Genomic DNA, 20,853 nt, shown 5'->3' on the forward strand with positions numbered 1-20,853 from the left:
CTTCACAAACTTATCAAATTATTCTAAATGACGAAATTGCCATTTTTTCTAATATTTGAATTAAAGTCAAATGTCTCTAAATTTTGGGTTCTTACATTGTCGGCTCTGTGAATTTAGTTTCTTCAAAAACTGTTTTTGGAAGAGGTTTTCATTGTTTCTTGGTGTCACATTTGTAATTTTAAGAATAAGATTCTTTTTGGTAGTATTATGCCAAAGAAATTTGTGGTTTTTAATAACATTGTCTTAAATTCTTTTACTTGGTGTCAAAGCAGGCATACGACTAAGTTCAATTGGATGGGTTGGCTTCAAAGTCCTATGCTCGTTCTGATGTATCATACTTTTTGTTGGTTTTCTAACTTCATGCTAGTTTTGGTTTAATGATATTTCTTTCGTTCTAAAAAAAATATAGATTTTTGACCGAGATGGGTAAGTGATAACTTTTGATTGTTATTATGGATGGCTTGTATAAATTGTAGGCATCTAATTAGGCTATTTAAAATTTTAATTAAAGGCGTAGGTTACGAAATTAGGTATTTTGGGAATGATTGGTACTTAAGAATGTTCATACCCAAAGCTTCAAGGGTATTTATTGATTTTTACTGCAGAAATTTTGTCGTCAAGCTTTGACTTCTTTTGTTGTGGTTCGGGATGATTTGGCTCTTCCTCTAAGGCTTCTAGGAACTCAAAAATAGTGTCTTCTTTAGTGTCGATGACCATTACATGTGGTTGAGGCTTTTTATCTTGAATATCAGGACATAATCTTTCATTAACTAATGTTGCTAATTGACCAAGTTGCTCTTCAATATTTTGGATCAAATATTCATGATTTCACAGTAAAGCTTGTTGATCTCTTATAAGAGTTTTCTGGTCTCTTATCACCTCATCGGTCTCATCAAGTCGTTTTTCCGAAGCCTCCATGAATCTCGTAAGCATGGACTCTAAATCAACTTTCTTTTCAGGTTGTGGTTGCTCCTTTTGGTAGAAACCTCGGCCAAGTTGCCTAAATTTCTCTCTTTTGCTTTTTGTATTCATTGTTTGGCAACCAATCTTTCTTTGCTTCCTCCAATCTTCATCGTAGTGGTCTCCACTCGAGTAGCATACTTAAGCTTTATTATTCCCATTGTCTTCCACATGGCACTATTTTTTCAAATGTGGACCAATGCATTTTTCACAACCCACACGAATAGCATGTATGGATTGATCCATCTTTATCATTCTTCGGTCGATATTATTCAACATAACTAACACAACCGCCATTTCCTCAGAAGTGCCACTCCCAACTCCGTTTGCCCCATCATTTCTAGGATTGTGATACTCACACGAATGCTTAGAAAACTCTTAAATTATCTCCTTCATTTCAACGGGATTTTTCTTTGTTAAAGGTACTTGAGAATCAAAGAGTTGTCTTGTCATCACATTTACCCATCATAAAAGAGGGATACTTCTTGTTTCACATTAAGATCATTTCGAGGGCAATTTTGAAGTAATCCCTTGTAACAATCTTATGTTTCATAAAGTGATTCACCCGGTTGTTGCTCAAAGTTAGGTATTGCCTTCGTGAGTTTAGACACTTTTGTTGGTGGGAAAAAATGATCTAAAAGTTTTTCATGCATTTTTGCCCATGTAGTAATTGCATCAGGTGGGATTGCCTTAAACCAATCCTTAGCAGCTCCTTTAAAAGTAACTGGAAGCATTCTCAATAACACCGTCTCGCATGGAACATTTGGAATGTTGAACTAATCAGCGATGTCACTAACTTCATCAAGGTGCTTGTAAGCATCCTCATGATCTTTCTTAGAAAATGGAACGTCTTTAAGTGTGGAAACAATGTGTCCTTTAATCTCGAATGTGGCGGTGGCAGGAATCGCGGGTTGCACTAGACCTGGACCTGTGTCCTCTCGTATTCTCTTCTTATAAGTCTCCATCGAAATGTCGGCAATGTCTGTCATTTTGTCTTTTGGCTCGTTTTCGGGTTTGCTCTCTTCTTTTGCTAATTTTGTTTCGGACTTGTATTAGGATTCTACTCAAAGCTTTCAACCTTGTTTTTGTCCCTTAGTGGATTGCTTGCTTCTCCTATGTTCTTTCCATTCTTCTTACCAAAAACCGATTTAAGATCTTTGAACGATTATTTCTTGTCCGTCTTTTTACAAAAGGTCTGACTCTTGATCTTCGAGCGGTGGTATCAAAGGTATATTGGATCCACGGTTCATGTACTACTGCAACAAAAAAAAAATAAAAACATAAAAACAAACAAAAAGTAATTAAAAAGTCCTACTAAACATAAAAACAAACAAAATGTAATTAAAAAGTCCTACTAAACATAAAAACGAACAAAAATAAAAACATAAAAAGTCAAAAAAAAAGTAATTAACATGCTAGGTAGAGACAATCAAACACAAGCTCATAACCAACAATTAAAATCCATAAATCAATAAACTAAACCATAGAGTTAAAGCTTCATCTAGCTAAACAAAAGCTACTAGATTCAGCTACTCATGGCTGATAACACAACCATAAATCAAATTATATAAGACATATTCATAGTGTACCAAGATAGTACGATGATTATATTCTTCAGTCTCTCAATCTTCAATTAATTTTCCTTTAACGGATGCTTTCTCTCGGCTTTTCTGAACAATTCTTCTCCAATTCTTTCTGAAAATCTTCCAAGATTTTTTAAAACCATGAAAGTGAATGAGTCTTTCTTGTTTTGGTAATTTTCACGCTTCACGACGTGAACAGGGATTTCACTTCGTGACTTTGAGATAAGTCCTTATTGAGCAAGGACTCTGACTTCTCGTGCACTTATCTTCTAGAACACTCACTCCACGTCGTGTAAATGGTGCCCACGTCGTGATTTGGGCATTTTGCATGGAAATTTTTTCTTTTAATTCTACAATCCTCCAAAGTTCCACTCCTTTTCAGTTATGGTCCTTCTTCAAGATTGTTCCTTTTGGCTGCAAAATACAGTTTAATCTCTTAAGTATCATATATCTTTGCAAATAACCAAAATATTAACAAAAATGTATTAAAAATATTGCCTAAAAATGTGTATAAATATGGAAATATCAAGGTGTGTGTCTACTTTATTTTAGGTGGAATACCTGAATCGAAATTAGCACTATCTTACTTTAGGATAAGATGCCTAATTTGTGGTTATGTGCAAAATGAGTTATAGATTGCCTTAGGTTGCCAAACCACTATTACTTAACTAAATGAAAGATCTATTGCCAACCATAACTTGGATAGGGAAATTTTATGTGTTCAGGCTTCTAATCGTTCAATTATGGTGTTAGAACTGGCATATATCATTTTGGAGTGATTAGGAGGGTTATGTGTCTAAACATAACTAAAACCTTATTTATCATAATATACTTGCGATTCTAGTACCCTGAACGATTGTTCTGGTGTAAAGAACGTCAAGGTGAGAACTCATAGCAGATTAGGAAACGATAATGGGATCAGCATCTTGAGCCCCCTGTAATCTAGCATGCACCTGGATTTGTACCATTAGTTGAAACTGTCATGATGGCAAGAGTCCAAGCATTTCGAGCCATTCTAGATCTACAAAATAGAGGAGACTAGATGACTCCTAAGGGAGAATAAGGATGAACCTACGACACCTATTGTGCAAACTGATCTGAATGAAGAATAGTCGGAGGAGGGAAACTATAGTTGGAATATCATCCAAGATAAGCCACATATGGTTAGGAGGAACCACCCAGAAGGAGGAATCGATAGGATCAAACAAAAGTACAAGGAATTTCGACTTGCAAACCATTAACTTTTAATGGAAAAGAAGATCCGATCAGATTTATTAATTGGATTTTTGACATGGAGATAGATTTCATAACTTGTGGTTACAAGGGAAAGTTGCAGACCACTTACTCTATACGACAGTTCAGAGGCGTGGACGTTCGCTAGTTGAATACGTTAGGAAAGATCATAAGCCCTAATGAGCCACTAGAACTGACATGGACCTAACAAGCTACTACAACTTACATGGGCAGAGTTCTTGGTTCACTTCAAGCATAAGTTATGCTCAACCCAAAACATGCTAGAGCTGGAGAACCAACTTCTGACATTAAAGAAGGGAAACATGTTAGTTGATGAATACACCAATGCCTTACAAGATGGAGTTTGCTTTGCGACTGGTACGCAACGAGCTTACAAAAATCAATAGGTAATCTAAGGGACTACCATGAGAGTACACTGTGCCAGTTAATCAGGCTCCCACTTTTGAAGCAGCCAACTGGGTTGCAAGGTCTATGGAATGCATGATAAGGGAAAGGACCAGCAACAAAGTTGGAGTTGGCAAGACGAGGAAGAGTGAAGGATTCTAAGAATCCGATAAAAAGAGTAAATTCTCAAAGTCTAAAGATTGGAAGCCTGAGGGTAACAAGGAAAAGTGGTCTGACAAGTGCAGAAGGAAACACTTTGGGAAATACACTGAAAAGTGACCTGATTCAAATGTGGGAAGATTGGTCACTATGCTAATGAATACACAGCCAAGAAAGAAATATGATTTAAATGTGGTGAAGAACGACATTTCAAGCAAGACTGCCCAAAGACGGAATGAGTTGCAAAGCCAAACGTGCAACAAAAACCAAAGGCGAGAGCATTCCAAATGATCCTGGATGTAAAGAGTGAAGAAGAAGATGATGGCTGAGTAAAACAAGAGATGGAATTCGCTTCTTCAAAGTCAAGATATAGAAAAGTCATCCTATATAGATAGTAATAGTTTATGTACTATGTAGCCTGATATAAGAGGCATAGGGTATGGAGAACTCAAATAACCTTGTAATAATTTCAAGGAATTATATAATCCCTATTCCGTTATACTATTCGACTGTGTTAAGTTGCGATGTGATTTTCATTTATGATGGACTGTGAGGCAAGTTTTGGGACAAGTATTAATATGTGTGAAAGGTAGTAGAAGACTATATTATCCGAACCACAGGACTCGCACTTAGATCAGGTAAAGTCATAAGGTAACTAAGGCACTAGTAATCGAGTTTGTTTTCTTTGTTTCCTTCCTTACCTTCGCTTTGGTGATAACTAAGAAGACAATCGATATTCCGAAAATAGTAGTCATCGAGTCCAATTTGATAATAAATCTATGAACTAAGTTACTTGGTTCTAAGAACCTCACTTGTTGTAGTGTCCGACTTTAGTCAAGAGATTGAAGGAAAACATAATCGAAGCGATCGACAAAAGTATTGTGGTTGGCGTTAAGACTAAGCAGCCTGTAGCTATAAATGCTACCTACTATGATGTAATTATATCACATTAGAACATGAAGGAAAGTATCATCCATGCTAGAGTCTGACCCAAAGAGACCTTGGTCTAGCCATTGCATCATGTTATGGAAGTTTATTAGGATAAGACCATTAGGTTGTATGATAGCCAAAGTAAAGACTCATCATGGATTGATTATGTTCGAGAAGGAGCATGAGTCTCCATTGAAGATCAAGTTTGTAACTCAAAGGTTAGGACCTAAGTTATGAAAGATAACGAAGAGTAGGTGCAAGGTTAAGCACAACCAGTAGCTAACGAGTCCAAGAATTAGAAGGAAAATGAGTTATGCTTATTACCTAGGATGGAAAAGCTAACATGTGGGATCATCATCCAATCTAGTTTTGTTGATGATTTTGGGACATAATTATCCTAAAGAGAGATAATTCTAATGCCTACAAGATAGGTCTAGATGATTAAAGAGGAATAGGATAGTTATTCATCATGACGATAAATAAATGTTTTTAATAGAAAATTATTTAGGGAAAATAATCTAAACGAAAGTCATAGTAGTCGTTAAACCGATAGCGTTCATATGGAGAACGTCCAAATATGATTTCATACAAGGAAGTTATGATTTTTTGAAGTTCCAACGCATTAGTGCGCGACATAGAAATCGAAATAGAAATTGGTTAACTATTAGCCAAAACAATTTAAAAGAGAGTTAAAGATCTCATTAATAGGATTCAGTAAATATACTAGAGAACGAAATTCATATGCGAGAGTTATGATTTTTATATGGACTTTAGCAGTCTAAGCCTGTTAAAAATATAGCTTTAAAATAAAGTGAGAATTAGCCGATGGAGTTTAAACGAAAGTTGTAGTACTCGTCGATAGCTATCCATGGATATAAAGAACGTCGAAAACGAAGCTCGTATGAAGAACATACGAATATTTGAAGTTTTATAAGAATCTGCGCGCATAGATAAGGTGTGTGGTGCACACCAACCGGTCGACGCAACCCCACACAAATTTCGCCACATGTCACGCCAGGAACTTGCCATATCATCAGACTTAACCGCCTGCACTGAGCGCGTCTACTTTTTACTCCTTTATATATATTTTTCGTTCATTCATTTTCACACCAATTTCTACCAGAATCTCTCAGGAAATCCTTTCTATCCCTTACTCCCTTTACTCCCTAGTTCCTGGTTACTTTAGCGACGCCCTACGGAGTGATATAACCGAGGAATAGAAGCTCCCGAGTAAGAGTTTTGTCCGTATAATTCCTGGTTTTCATAAAAATACTCTATAAGTTAACTTGCAATTATTCTGGTTTAAGTGTAACTTGTAATTATAGTCATGGTCATTATTATAAACCTATAATTAACATTTATCAGTGATTCCAAGTCATTATATTGATTGATCTACTTACAAGAGTTATGCCTAGGCTGGATTTAGTAAGGTGTTTAAAATGGGATTTTCAAACAGTATACTTTGTATACCAAAAAAACTTTACCTCGGATATGATCCTACCTAGCTATTCCTTACTTGATAGATCTTAATGTAGACGTTGGGATTAGTTAGGAATCTAGAATATCATTATTCACCAAGAATCTGAGACTAATACTTTGTAATAAACATACCTAGGTCACGTCAAGGGAAATCTCAAGGTGTTAAGGAGAAAGACTTCCCAAATTTCCGACCATCCATTTTTAACAAGCGAGTACATAGTTACTTTCAGCTTACATATAGATATCAAGTATTTAATTGCTTATATTCCCTATATGCTTATAATCTGTGTTCATGATATTGGTGGTAAATGATAAAATGATATTACTCGCAATAAATTATATATGTATTTTACTATACTTATATTGTATCGGCTAAAAAGGGTAGAGAGAGAAAGAGATGAGATAATAGTCAGACACCATACCAGAGATAAATTAGTGGTGAGAGACCATATCATAGATAATATAATGGTGAGAGACCATACCAGAGATTAGGGATGAGAAAAAGAACCGACACTGCTGGAACCGGCGCGAACCGGACCTAGACCGGGAACCGAGGTCGGCCGAAATTAACAACCGAACCAGACCGCCGGTTCTACCGGTTTCGGTTCCACCGGTTCCAAGTTCCTACCGGTTCTTGTCGTGTCTCATCTAGCAGAGATAAAACAGTGGTGATAGGCTATACCAAAGATAATATAACTGTGAGAGACCATGCCCAACTAAGAGTACTCATCTAGCAGAGTATTCATGACGACCACATACTTTCCTAGACCGTCCAGTGGAACACTGGTAGACACGCAATATGTAGGTGTTAATGAATCATACTATCCAGGAGTATATATATTGTGTTCATTCGAGTACTCTATCCCCCTCATGGTTTACATACTAACATATATTGCTAAGGAATCCCCGAGGAAGTATTATCTACTCGTTGTTTCATAGATCCTTTAGGATAGGTCCCATGAGATTACCATTTTAGGATCGAAGAGTGAGAATAAAGGGAATGTGTAATTGGTATTAATCTATTTGGTGTGATATATATATATATATATATATATATATATATATATATACACACACTTAAAACAATATAATATAAATATTGTGGGTTGGAAACCATATGTTCTCACCAGGGTCCCAAGCCTGACCCACTAAGTTTCTTTGTATCACAGATATTGGTATGAAGGTACAATCCACTAAGAGATTCGGGGAGTTTAGTCCATTAGTACAATAAGTTAATGTAAGGCCTACAATGAATATGTTTAAGCTTATTTTTTCTATCAATATATGACATCCCATGTTTTAATAATCAATGAAAAACATTTTCTTCGGAAATACTTTTTATGGGAAAAATTTCGTATTTTATAAAGAATCACTCCGATTTCAAATAAGTATAAATAAAAAAAATGTATTTTGGACCATGAAAATTGGGGATGTCACAACTACTTTTAATTATCATGATTTTGTTGGTACGACCTATTTTGAGTGTGTGACATGGCTCGAACGCTTCATGCAAGAAGTGTGTAAAAAGCTTTATTACCATGAACCAAATAAACCCATGTAGTTTTAGATTCACCCTATTGAAAATGATATGTACTATGATTGATTCATTCTTTTTATGGAAAATATTAAAGTATATATGTTTAGGGTACTCTACTGAAGTTGTTGAACATTTTAGGGTATGAAACCCCAAATTGTAATGTCCCAAAAATTCAAGCCAAAATTTTCATCTAAAAATATAAGTAAATGTTGGGTCAATATTTTGGTTTGTACTTTGCTTTCCTAGGAGATTGTAATTTTCTGTAATATTTTATGTGTTTACGGTCAGGAAGTGAGTTTACGACCGTAAACACATTTACGACCGTAAACTCAGTTTGCGGCCCAATCCAGTATATATAGGGGTGAGGGGTGTGAGGAAAAGGAGATGAACACTAGAGGAGCTTAAATGTGTGCATTTGAAGTTGTTCTAGAGAGAGAAACTAGAGAGAAGTTTTGTGTGTGTGAATCTTTGTATCCGGATCTTCATTCTAATCATATCATACATAGATTCATCATCTTCTTCATCTTCTCCTTCTCTTCTATTTGATCTGACATCATCCGTTTGATTGGGATTCCGCACCATCAAATGGATCTGATTGATACACAAGCAGATTGGGGACTTACAATTGGTATCAGAGCTTGGTTGTATCAATCAATTTTTTTTCAAATCTGGAGTTAATTTGATCTTATTTTGAAAATATTTTTGCATTTTTGGATAAATCTCGCAAAAATAAGGGGGGTTTCTTATTCGCGTTTTTCCTAAAAACGAGTTTTTGATTGAGTTTTGGAGCAAAAAGGAGCAAAAACGCTGTTTTTCGTCAAGAACAGCGATTTCCGAAGTGTTTACGGTCGGCGGCGACGTTTAGGTCAGACTAGGGTTTCCGGAGTTTACGGTCCGAGGTTTACGATCCGGAGTTTACGGTCCGAGTTTACGGTTCTGAGTTTGAGGCCACAGCGTTTATGGATCGGAGTTTCCGGTTAGCAACGCGCCTCATCCTTCGCCTCGGCCTCGTCCTCGCATCGCCTCGCAGCTTCTTCTTCACCTCGCTTCGCATATATAAAAAATTTGGAAGCGCGTTTGGAGCTGCAAGGGTTCGAACTCGAGACCTCCGGTTCAGCAAGCTCGCGGCTTACCAAGTCAGCTAGCAAGCCTTTTGTGTCATCCCTTCGAATCTTTAAAGTTAACATCTCATTCCCGCTTTCAAATTTCGCAATTTGTCATTTTTATCCCAAAAATTCAAAAATTTTATTTTTAAAATCCTTTTTCAAACCAAAAATTTTAATTTTTAAATTTTGAATTTTATCTTTGACTTTTTACTTAAAATATTGACTTTGACTTTAAAAATTTGACCTTTGCCTTTAAACTTTGACTTTCTCATTTAATTTTTAAATTTTCAAATTTAGCTTTTCGGTTTGACTTTTAAGTTTGACTTTTCAAGTTTGACTTTTAAGTTTGTCTTTTTAAATTTGACTTTTAAGGTTGACTTTTGAGGTTTATTGTCAAAGGGCATTTTTCTTGGGTTTGACTTTTAAGTTCTAGTTGTGCTTTTAATAGTTTTTGAAGTTTACGAGGGAATTAAAGACATGAAAGAGAGTCGTCAAGAGATGTTAAGACAAAACTTCAACATGTTCGATTATATCCCTGGAGAAACCCTCGAAACTCAGTTGCAGCGATTTACTACACTCACTACTGAGATGAATATAGTCGGGATCTTCTTGACTAAGTCCGAGATAAACAAAAAGCTGCTAAATTCACTTCCGAAATCGTGGGATATGAACGTGGCCATCATCAAGAAGACAAAAGATCTCAATCATCTTAGTCTTGCTGATCTAATTCAAGAACTTGATGCTTTGAAGTGTAGAGAAACAATGAGTTCTGAAAACATTACGGTCACTGAAGTTACATGTACTCCAGCTTGTGAAGCCACGATTAAATTTCTTCGGGAACAAATTGATTTATTAAAAAGGGAAGTTGAGGACCTGAGATATAAAGGATATCAACTCAGGAAAGGACAGAAACCCCTGAAGGTTGAATTAGAAGCAAAAACCAAAGACTTTAGGAAACTTCAGGAAGAGTATAGTAACAAATGTGAAAATTATAGCTATATTAAGAGACGACTTGCTGCTGTAACTGAAGAACTTGATGCCTTGAAAAGTAAGTGTGGAAAAGCAGAGGTTAGTTTTAAAAATTATACTGCGTCAAGTCAGACAGTCGAGTGCTTATATGAAACCCAATTAAAATTCAAAGAAAATCAAAACAAGGGTCTAGGGTATGATAGTGTACCTCCTCCTTATAATCATAACTACACATCCATCCCTATGACACAGGACGAAACTGACAGGGAGCCACATCTTCTATATGGAAAACAAGTTGGATTTGTGTCAGGAGGAGTTATTAATGTTGAAAATACTAATGTTTCTACTTCATGTGTGGGTAAAGTAGCAGAAGATGAGAACAAGGAGAGCACTACTAAACAAACCAATGACTCCTTGAACTCTGAATCTGTTGCTTCGAACTCAACTGCTTCTGATCAACCTGCCGTTGAGAAATACAGGCCACCAATTCCAACGCAACAGAGTTCTTGTTGCAAGTGTGCATGTGGGAACAACAAGAGACAAGGCAAAGATACGCCACCAGGGGCAGGAAGAAACAACTTGACAGTGAAGAAAAAGACATGTTTTCACTGTGGAACACCTGGACACATTGCCAGAAATTGTCCAAATCGCGCATACGTTCCCTACTATGCACAAGGCTGGAAGAACGCGCCAAGAGGGAGATACTTCAAAAGAAACCCCTCGAGATCACGTTCAGACCATGATGAATGGAACGCGCAGAAGGCCAAGAATCAAACCCACAAGGCCAAGAATTCGAATCCCAAGGGCAAGAAGGGAATGTCGGCCAAGAAGCCAAATCAAAGAGATGATCCCGTGAAGTCAAAATAAAAGTCATCACGAAGATCGGCTTCATGTTCAAAAGCAAGTACCGAGCCACCCATCAGATCGAAAAAGAAATGTGTTAAACCCAACTACAAATGGGTTCCAAAGGCTCACTCTCCCAAATCTCCTAATGCTTCTAACGTTTCTACATCTTATGTTTGTGATAAACAGGATATGTCATGGGAGAGAGTACCGTGCAAGGATGACAAAGGTCGACCCAGTTTCAAAATGGACTGGGTTCCAAAGACGAACTGATCCCGCTCTGTGTCAGAGCAGCTATGGAGGCAATCATCAAACTTCGGTTTGTTGGTAGTGGCTATTCCTGGAACTTGATAGGAGACATCTATCAACTATACAACACTCGGAACATTGTTTGGGAGAATGTGTCCTTTGCGGGAAGGAAAGAAAAGAAGTGATCACTCACGGGGTTTGTGCTTAATGACATGAAGAATTTTCGGTCTGTTCTGAGATTATGCGTGTTGTTCTCAGACCTTCTGGATGCAAATTCAATCGGTGACTTACGGTTTGAGTTTTCTTCTCTATACTCCTGAGTTTTTCTTAAGTTGATTCGCTTTAAAGACTAATTTTTGTTTTAGGATAGTTTAAATTTGCGCATTTACTTAGGTTTCTCTCCTATGCACAAATTTAGGGGGAGAAATAAAAACAAAACAAAAAAATTAAAAATTTTCAAAAACCCAAAAACATTAGAAAATCAGAAAATCAAAAAATATGTTGGTTATGAAATGTGGTTGAGGGAGATGTTCTGGGAAATGAAATTAGCAAGTAATAACGGGCAATCTGAATCGGCGTAACGTACCTATGTTGAATCGTCTATGCTCTGTGTTCGATGCGCTGGTAGGCACGAAAGATTTTAAATGGACTTGACTATGGAGAGTTGAACCTAATGAATTTAAGGACTTGACTAACTTTGACCTAGTTAGATCCGTTTAACCTGATTTCACGATGCTCGGATAGGTTGAGCAGGGAGATATACATGGGAATCTACCGGTCACATTAAATAACCCGTATCTAGAACTGTGGTTTCACTTTTCCTTGATGTGCGGATTCTGTCCTTAATTCCAGTTGGATGGGGCGACTGGTAAATTCCGATAAATTAGGTCTGTAGAAAATCGTTTTCTTTCTTTCTTCCTGTTAGTCATATGTTGTCTCCTTTGCGTGACTTCCAATCTGACCTGGTACACAACATATGCAACTCTATTTCTCTGCAAGCTATATATATGAAATTCCTCTCATCTGTTAGCCATATGTTGTCTCCTTTGCGTGACTTCCAATCCGACCTGGTACACAGCATATGCAACCTTCTACTTCTCAATCCCTCCGAAACAATAAGTAATAGAATTCTGAATCTATCCTCTCTCTGAATGGTTGTCTGCTCACCCGGTGTAAGGAGTACTTTGGAAGTTCTTGATGGCTGGGGTATGCCAGGAAGTGGGAAACATGTTCTAGTACACTTAAAATTGAACACATACAGATTGTCTGTAGATCTCATTGCTCGATTTAGGTGGACAACAATATCCCTGGTTGTATTCAGTAAAATGGTCATAAGAAAAATCTATTTAAGAATTAGGGCCAATCATGATAATAAAGTTATAATTAGATATATGCATGTGTCATGTCATTGGTAAATTGTCCAAATCTTGTCACAAATGTTTCGTGTTTAAGTGGACCACAATATTAGCGATCGATCAGACGAAGATGTGAAGATAAGGGTACCGACAAGTGGAATAAGATTGTCCAACAACTTTGATCCCAAATCACTCTTAAAGTTAGCTATTATTTTTGTTTTTGTTAAGTTTCATCATAGTGTTTCTTATAATTTAAATATTAGGGGATAATTAAAAATTAAAAAAATAAGAAAAATTCAAAAATCAAAGAAAAAAAATCAGAAAAATAAAAAATCCAAAAATAGTGTTGTTTCTGTTTTATTTCTTGTTCAGAAAAATCAAAAATCCAAAAATATTTTTGTTTCTGTTTTAATTTGTGTGCTAAGTTTTCTTTTAGTTTTGTTTTGTCTTGTAAAGTGATTTCAGGTATAGATAAGACTCATGGAGTTTGTGTTGAAGATTTCTGAGCCAAGGCTTCATCCGTGAGCATCGAAGAATTCGCATTCGAAGGAGCAAGAAATGAATATTATTCTTTCGACTTTCAATCTTTCAACCCCAGAAGTAAGGTCAAGCTGAAATTGAAGAATATGTGACGGATTGCATTGAAGCCTCCTCAATCAGTCTGCTACTATCTTTGTACCTGCTGAAGTGATCTAGAAGATTTGTTCTCTATGATGTCCTCTCTAAAGATTCTCAAGCTGAAAGCGCTATCCTTCAAGAATCAGTACGTCCGGCCTCCTCACCCAACGTGCGTTCAATGCCAAATTCTGAAGAAAAGCCCAACCGCTCAAGATGAAGTGATTCATTGAAAATTCATCAAGTTCATCTTGAAATCGTGAAGAATTTGAAGATAAATGTTGAAGCCAAGCTCTCGATGAAGATTAACAAGAAAAGCCAGCTACTTTTTAAAGGGAGCTTGTTGGGTCATTTAAGAAAAGAAAAGCAAGCTATAAACCAATGGGGAGATTGTTGGGTCAATATTTTGGTTTATACTTTGCTTTTCTAGGAGATTGTAATTATCTGTAATATTTTATGTGTTTACGGTCAGGAAGTAAGTTTACGACCGTAAACACGATTACGGCCGTAAACTCAGTGTGCAGCCCAGTCCAGTATATATAGGGGTGAGGGGTGTGAGGAAAAGGAGATGAACACTAGAGGAGCTTAAGTGTGTGAATTTGAAGTTGTTCTAGAGAGAGAAACTAGAGAGAAGTTTTGTGTGTGTGAATCTTTGTATCCGGATCTTCATTCTAATCATATCATACATAGATTCATCATCTTCTTCTTCTTCTCCTTCTCTTCTATTTGATCTGACATCATCCATTTGATTGAGATTCCGAACCATCAAACGGATCTGATTGATACACAAGCAGATTAGGGACTTACAGTAAACCACTCCAAATGCTTTCATAAAAAGATTAAGTAATAAATTGTTTCAAAACATCATCATGCCATAGTACCAAAATAATGAAATAATCATAAAAACAGAAGTATGTAATAAATTAGTAGTGATGTGCAAGTCGTACAGTCAAGTTGGAGTTTTCCCCGATCAGAGGAACTACCTGAAAAACATGAAATCGAGTACTATAAGTATAAAGCTTTGTTAGTTCCAAAATATACTACATACCATAATACACATACAATGCATAAAACCAATGCACTACGCTCTAGTTAATGGGTTTTCTAGGTTATAAAAAAATCATGTGGCAGAAAAACACTTAAGTCGTTAAGTTCACATGCAACCTAGAAAGGATCTATGTTTTTTCTATTGATAGAAATAAACTATAAACATCAATAAACCATAAGGAAAGGCTAAAAAAATCGAAATTCATATAGATTTTGTGTTACATATCTTATTGATTATTGTAGCATATAATCAAACCAATTCCTTTCTTTAAATGCATGGAAAGCAAGCACCATAAATCTAGTGCCTCTAATGGTTTATACCCAAAACCCTAGAAACTAGAAGACTTGAGTAGAGAGGATGGGAGAGAACATTTTCGGTCATATGTTATGAGGGAGAGTGCACAAAAATAATAGACCAAAGGAGCTTATTTATAGCTGATACAGGAAGCCTTGGATAACCTAATTTGAATATTATATTAATATTTCAAATTTGGTAATTATCAAACTCCTTAATGATCTATAAGGAACATTCCAAAAAGTCTAATTATGCTTATCAAAATCGTCCAACCTTAGGAAGGTTTTGGAATTTCTTCTTGTTCAACTATTAAATAACTACAACTTAAGTCCTTACACTACCAATTAATTTGATTAACCCAAAATTAATTCCAATTAATTTCTAATTAATTCTTAATTAATTATTACTATTTCCAGTTAATATATTAATCATATAATATATTAATAAATTATTTATTTCAATTTCCAATTAATTCATTAATCATATAATAAATTAACAAATCAGGCTCTCTCTCCAAAAGTCATTTTATTCAATTACTAGTTATGAGGGCAACAAGAAAAGGACTTTGCTTCCAATTACCAGAATATACCAATTTAGTTACTGTCATAGACACCTTAATCCAACAGTCTCCCATTTGGATAACTCTGTAGCTATAGTTGAAAGTATAGACCTTGAACTAAACAACAAAGAGTGCTTTCCAAAGCCACTGTCAAACTCTAATATAAATCAACTATTGGCCCTAAGATAAGTGATCAGTTATTCCTTCAATCTAAAAGATATCATATGAACTGAGTCATAGATTAAATGATCAGCCTCATGTCCATATGTTCTACTTTCCGATTTCCCGATTTGTGATCGAATTTCATACAACAAAATTGAACACATCAATTCAGTCCAAACCAGGCGCCTAGTTTTCATAGATCAAATCAAATCACCGAGGGGCCCGTAGAATATCGCTTTTCATTATTCTGGCAAAAGGAACGAATTACATTAACAATATAGACATACAAATTTATGTATCAAATCACACATGGAATAACCCTTTATAACATCCAGTTACGAGATGCATTTGAGTAAACCAATGCACAACTTATCTGTAAACTATGAACTATATATCACTGTTTTAAGAATATAAGATATTATGTCACACCCCCAAACCGGAACGACAGAAATGTTCGAGGGCGGAGGACGTCATGCTTAGTATCACAACACATGTATCATAGCAATCATAGTAACAACAACCATTGTATTAATATTAAAGTGTTTACAAGTAGTGATTCACAAAGATTGAATCCAAAAGTAATATAAAAAAATAAGACATGAAGCTACTAAACTTCATCTTCTGAATCCCAGCGCGCGTACCTGTCTGCTAGTTTCCTGAGAATACAAGTTATTTTGAAAGAGTAGATCCGCATTTAAGCTGGTGAGTTCATAAGTATTTTAGTGATGTAAAGTAAGTTGAATCTTCTTTTAGAAAAGTTTGTCTGTCCCTCCAAAAGATCCTATATCTTCTGATATGATGAAAGTTAAGTAAAAATGGCTCTACAATCCTTTCTATGAGTGCTAAATGGATACAAGTTATATAAAACCCAGAGTCAACAAATAATTGGTTGTGTGAATCTGCCCTAAGCCCACAACCAAACAAGGAACAGGAAATAAGGCGGACGTTACACATCCCATTGTTTGTTAGATATTCGTTGTATACAATCCTAGCATTTTCATTTGGTACTCAAGGAGTTAACTATAATAGTTCCTTTATATTTAAATAAAACATTCTTTAAGAATAACTCTTATTTCCTTTAGTAAAAATGGTAACCACAATGGTTCCTTCTATAATCACTTAGTTTACACTAGCTATATATAATCTAATATTGAACATATAGTTAATTGTGCGAATCTGCACTAAGCCCACAACGAAACAAGGAACAGGAAGAAAGGCGGAAATCACACATCTAACTACCTATCAGATATTAATTATATATATATATATATATATATATATATATATATATATATATATCCCTCATGTATAAACTATGTTATTATAGAACTAACCACTTAAGTTCCTTTAAGTTATACTGGTTTAATAAAATGGATTAAACCCTTTACTGATAAGTTTCTAGTTTAGTTTACTCAATGTTCTACTGTTTGAATGACTACTAGAATTAACGAAATCTTGTACTCTTAACGCCCCGATCGATATTGTTGTGAGTTTTGTATATATTTGTGTGTTTTATTTATTATTGCCAGGTACTTTACAGATGTACCCTTTATAAATAATTTCGGTTCGATATATTGCTATCACTTCGTGCTTGCTAACCCTGGTATGTTGTAATCGTACCTTTGTTAATGCAAACCCATTAAGATATGTTATTATGTAATATCACCTCGTGCTTGCTAACCCTGGTACGTTGTAATCGTACCTTTGTTAGTGCAAACCTGGTAAGATATGTTATTATGTAATATCACCTCGTGCTGGCTAACCCTGGTACGTTGTAATCGTACCTTTGTTAGTGCAAACTCGGTAAGATATGTTATTATGTAATATCACCTCGTGCTTGCTAACCCTGATACGTTGTAATCATACCTTTGTTATTGCAAACCCGGTTAGATATGTTTTTATGTTTTATCACTTCGTGCTTGTTAACCCGGGTACGTTGTAAACGTACCTTTGTTAGTGCAAACCCGGTAAGATATGTTATTACCTTAATTTGTTATAAACAATGAGTTAAGGTTACGATGTCTTGCTAGAATACTAGGAATATCGAATAAGTGTGTAATTCATGATTTGCTCTTCTGTTATTGTTATAGTATGTTATCCTGGTACTAGCTGTAGTATGTTCCTCCTTGTACTAGTTATAGTATGAGCTGAGCTGAACTCCTAAATTATACCTATTATAGTTTTCTAGCATGTTTACTTGAACTGTTACTGATTTAAAGGAATGACTCTTTTATCTACTGAGTTATAATTGTATTTCAACAATAGAGTTTTATAAACAATAGGATAACACATCCTTAAAAGAGTTTTTAAAATGATTTCATAACTTATAAAAGCATAAGAAATCTTTTAACGTGATGGTTATCACAAATAACATTTACACAATTAGCATTGTGTTTAACTTGTATCCCCCCTTGTAAAAGCATTTAAAACAGTTAAAAGATTGATTATAGGGGTATGAATTCACCTTATGTGGGTGATTCAATTGTAGATTCATGTAAGGATGAGAAGTTCCACGAATGAAGTCCCGAGACATAAACGAGTCCTTAATGACATATAATGGCATATATCGGCATGAATTTAGTGTTTAACAGCAACTAACATACAAGGAAACACCCTTAGGGACTAGCAAACACTTGGACTAAGTGTTATAATCACATGTGATTCACTAAATGGAGTATACGGCCACACCATGGAATGTACGGCCAAGGGGTGTACGGCCATGGAGTGTACGGCCAAGGGGTATACAGCCATGGAGTGTACGGTCGTACACTCATGGTAAAACATGCATAAGAGGGTGTTTGAACCATAGGGAAGCTAGTAGGTCTCTTGCTCAACAAGAATATGAACTGAGTTCTCATTTTGGAGGTCCTTTTGGAGTGTTTTGAGGTGTGTACGGCCATTCAAGGGTGTACGGCCGTACACTCCTTTTGTTCTGGTATAGTGGTCGTTTCTAGGGTGTTAAACAAGACTTCCTAACGTATAATAAGCATATGGAAAGGATACTTATGATTTGGAAGCTTGAAGAGGTTTCACTGCTACCAAGAACAAGTGTGTGTTCTTGGTGCTCTTGGTGAAATGGATGAAGATTTGGAGATCTATCATAAAAGAGATGTTTTCATGGATGAATCTTGAGATGATTACAAGACTACGAACGATATCAAGAAAGTGTTGGATTAGTGTCTAAGTCCATAACTATTTTGGTATGTACTTGACCCGATGGTGCATGGTCCTTTTAGGTTGCGTTCACCAAAGCAACTTGATAGGATGAATTATGGAGAAAAAGGATTAAATATGATTTAATAATATATTATGAGAATAATATATTATGAGAATAATATATTAATAAGAATTAAGTTTGTGGCTAAAAGAGATTAATTAAACTTAAGGGACTAGAATTGTAATTATAAGATAATTGCAATTGGGCCATGGATTGCCTTATATTATAAGGTTGGACGAATTCTATGGGGAAACCCATTGAAAATCGTCCAAGGCCTTTAAGGAAAGGAGTCCATGGGTTGCTTAGGGCTTAAGCATCCAAATTAGGGTTTCCTTGTTAGATAATCCTAATAGCATCACTGTATATAGAACCCTTATGCCCCAAAAACGTGGAGAACTAATGGTCTAGGGTTTCCACAGGTTTTTGAGAGCCTCCTTCTCTTCTCTTCTTCATCCTCTTGCTCTTGGTGTTTGTGAACCATTAGAGGAGTGACATTTGTGACTCGAAGCTGTCTAAAGTCATTACAAGAAGGAATTGTGATTGTTATTGCTATATAGCAATCAAGGTATGATCTAAACCTTATTTATATGTTATATTGATTATCATATGCTAGATCTAGGGTTTATAGTCTTGGATAACTTGCATGTACAATAGAGAAACCTAGATTCAAGCATTAGGGTTTATATGAGCAAATAGGAAGTTCTTATGACTAAAACCCATCAGTGGTATAAGAGCCTTGATTGGTTTCTATTGTATTGATGCTTTATGTAGCTGCAAATCGTATTCTGGCTTACTGTTCGACCTGACTCGGTGGGTCACTACTTGGACTCAGCGAGTTCCAAAGTGTGACTCGGCGAGTCGGAGCGTCAGACAGAGGAAATTTCGGATTTTGTTGCTGTTTTGCTTAAGGATAATTACCATATTCGTTTTAAACCTATAAAATACGAATTTTATTGTTTCTTGAAGAATATCCTTGCCAAAACACAAGATAATTACCAATTGATTAGATAATAACTTCCTTATATGATTAAAGTTAATTATTTGTATTAATTGGGTAACTTATTTTGCAAGAAATTGAAATTAGGTCAAATATAGATACTGATGAAATTAATTGTTTAATTTATATTATTTGTTATTTGATCCTTGTGTTGTGAAAAGTTACAATTTCCCCCCTTTAGGTTTTATAGTTTAAATTTGAACTCAAAAGTTTAGTTTTGAAATTTAAATAGTTGAAACCCTAATGTTTTGAAAAAGGTTTCAAAACTTGCCCTCAAGTTTTGGAATTTAAATTTTGATTAAAAGTTTAATTTTGATGTATATTTAAATTCTAAATCCTAATGTTTTGAAATGTTTCAAAACTTGCCCTCAATTTTTGGAATTTAAAAGTTGATTAAAAGGTTTAATTTAGGAATGTTAAATTCTAAAACCCTAGTATTGTTTTGAAAAGTTCAAATCACACCCTTATGGTTTTATTAATTAATTAAGGTGTATAATTAAAAGAGGTTTAATAAATCCATAATGTTTTGGTTCAAAATTTAATTGAATTAAAAGTATAATTGTTAAATTTGACCACCTGATATTTTAAAAGTGTAAAATACACCCTATACTATATATATAACATTAAAAGTCTAACATTATATATATGTATGAGTAAAAGTCAGTCTTACCGTTAGTAGGCCTCATTCACGAAGCTAGTCTATAAGGGGTGTTTAAGGAAATTGCCTATAAAATGGTGATTGAATGGGTATCCACTCTTACCCACCGCACTCTTGACTAGTGGAGGGTCGTTAGCCGAACAGATAGGATAGGACAGAAACCTTCCATTATAAGCATAATGAAGTACAAAAGTAACTAAATGTTTTTACGAATTCCCAATCTTAGTTACTTAGGCAAAAGTGAATTGATGCAATTCCATGAAATTACACTTTGTGCCCTTGCGGAGACGTTAGTGGAGCATGTGTGGTTTACCGGCACACTAAATGATTCTGAGCAAAGGTAGCAAAGGGTGACTCAATGTTTGTCATAGTTCGGTGGAGCGTGTGTGGTTTATCGGGACATCGAATAGGTGACTGTAACATGTGAGGGCACCATGTAATTTTGCATGGTTATTCACACCCGCTTTCTGATCCTCGGTATCCCAGTCACAAACA

General features: G+C 35.5%; 1 non-coding gene across 1 annotated transcript; it reads left to right on the plus strand.

Moving 5' to 3' along the window:
* Window positions 1-1,458: 1,458 nt before the first annotated feature.
* On the plus strand, window positions 1,459-1,565 carry LOC145096390 (small nucleolar RNA R71). Its single transcript, XR_013703797.1, has one exon. It is a non-coding gene; the product is annotated as a small nucleolar RNA R71 (small nucleolar RNA).
* The last annotated feature ends 19,288 nt before the right edge of the window (window positions 1,566-20,853 follow it).

The sequence above is a fragment of the Lactuca serriola genome, chromosome 3, assembly GCF_051521515.1.
Source record: "Lactuca serriola cultivar US96UC23 chromosome 3, Lser_US96UC23_V15, whole genome shotgun sequence".
In the NCBI taxonomy this organism is placed as follows: Eukaryota; Viridiplantae; Streptophyta; class Magnoliopsida; order Asterales; family Asteraceae; genus Lactuca; species Lactuca serriola.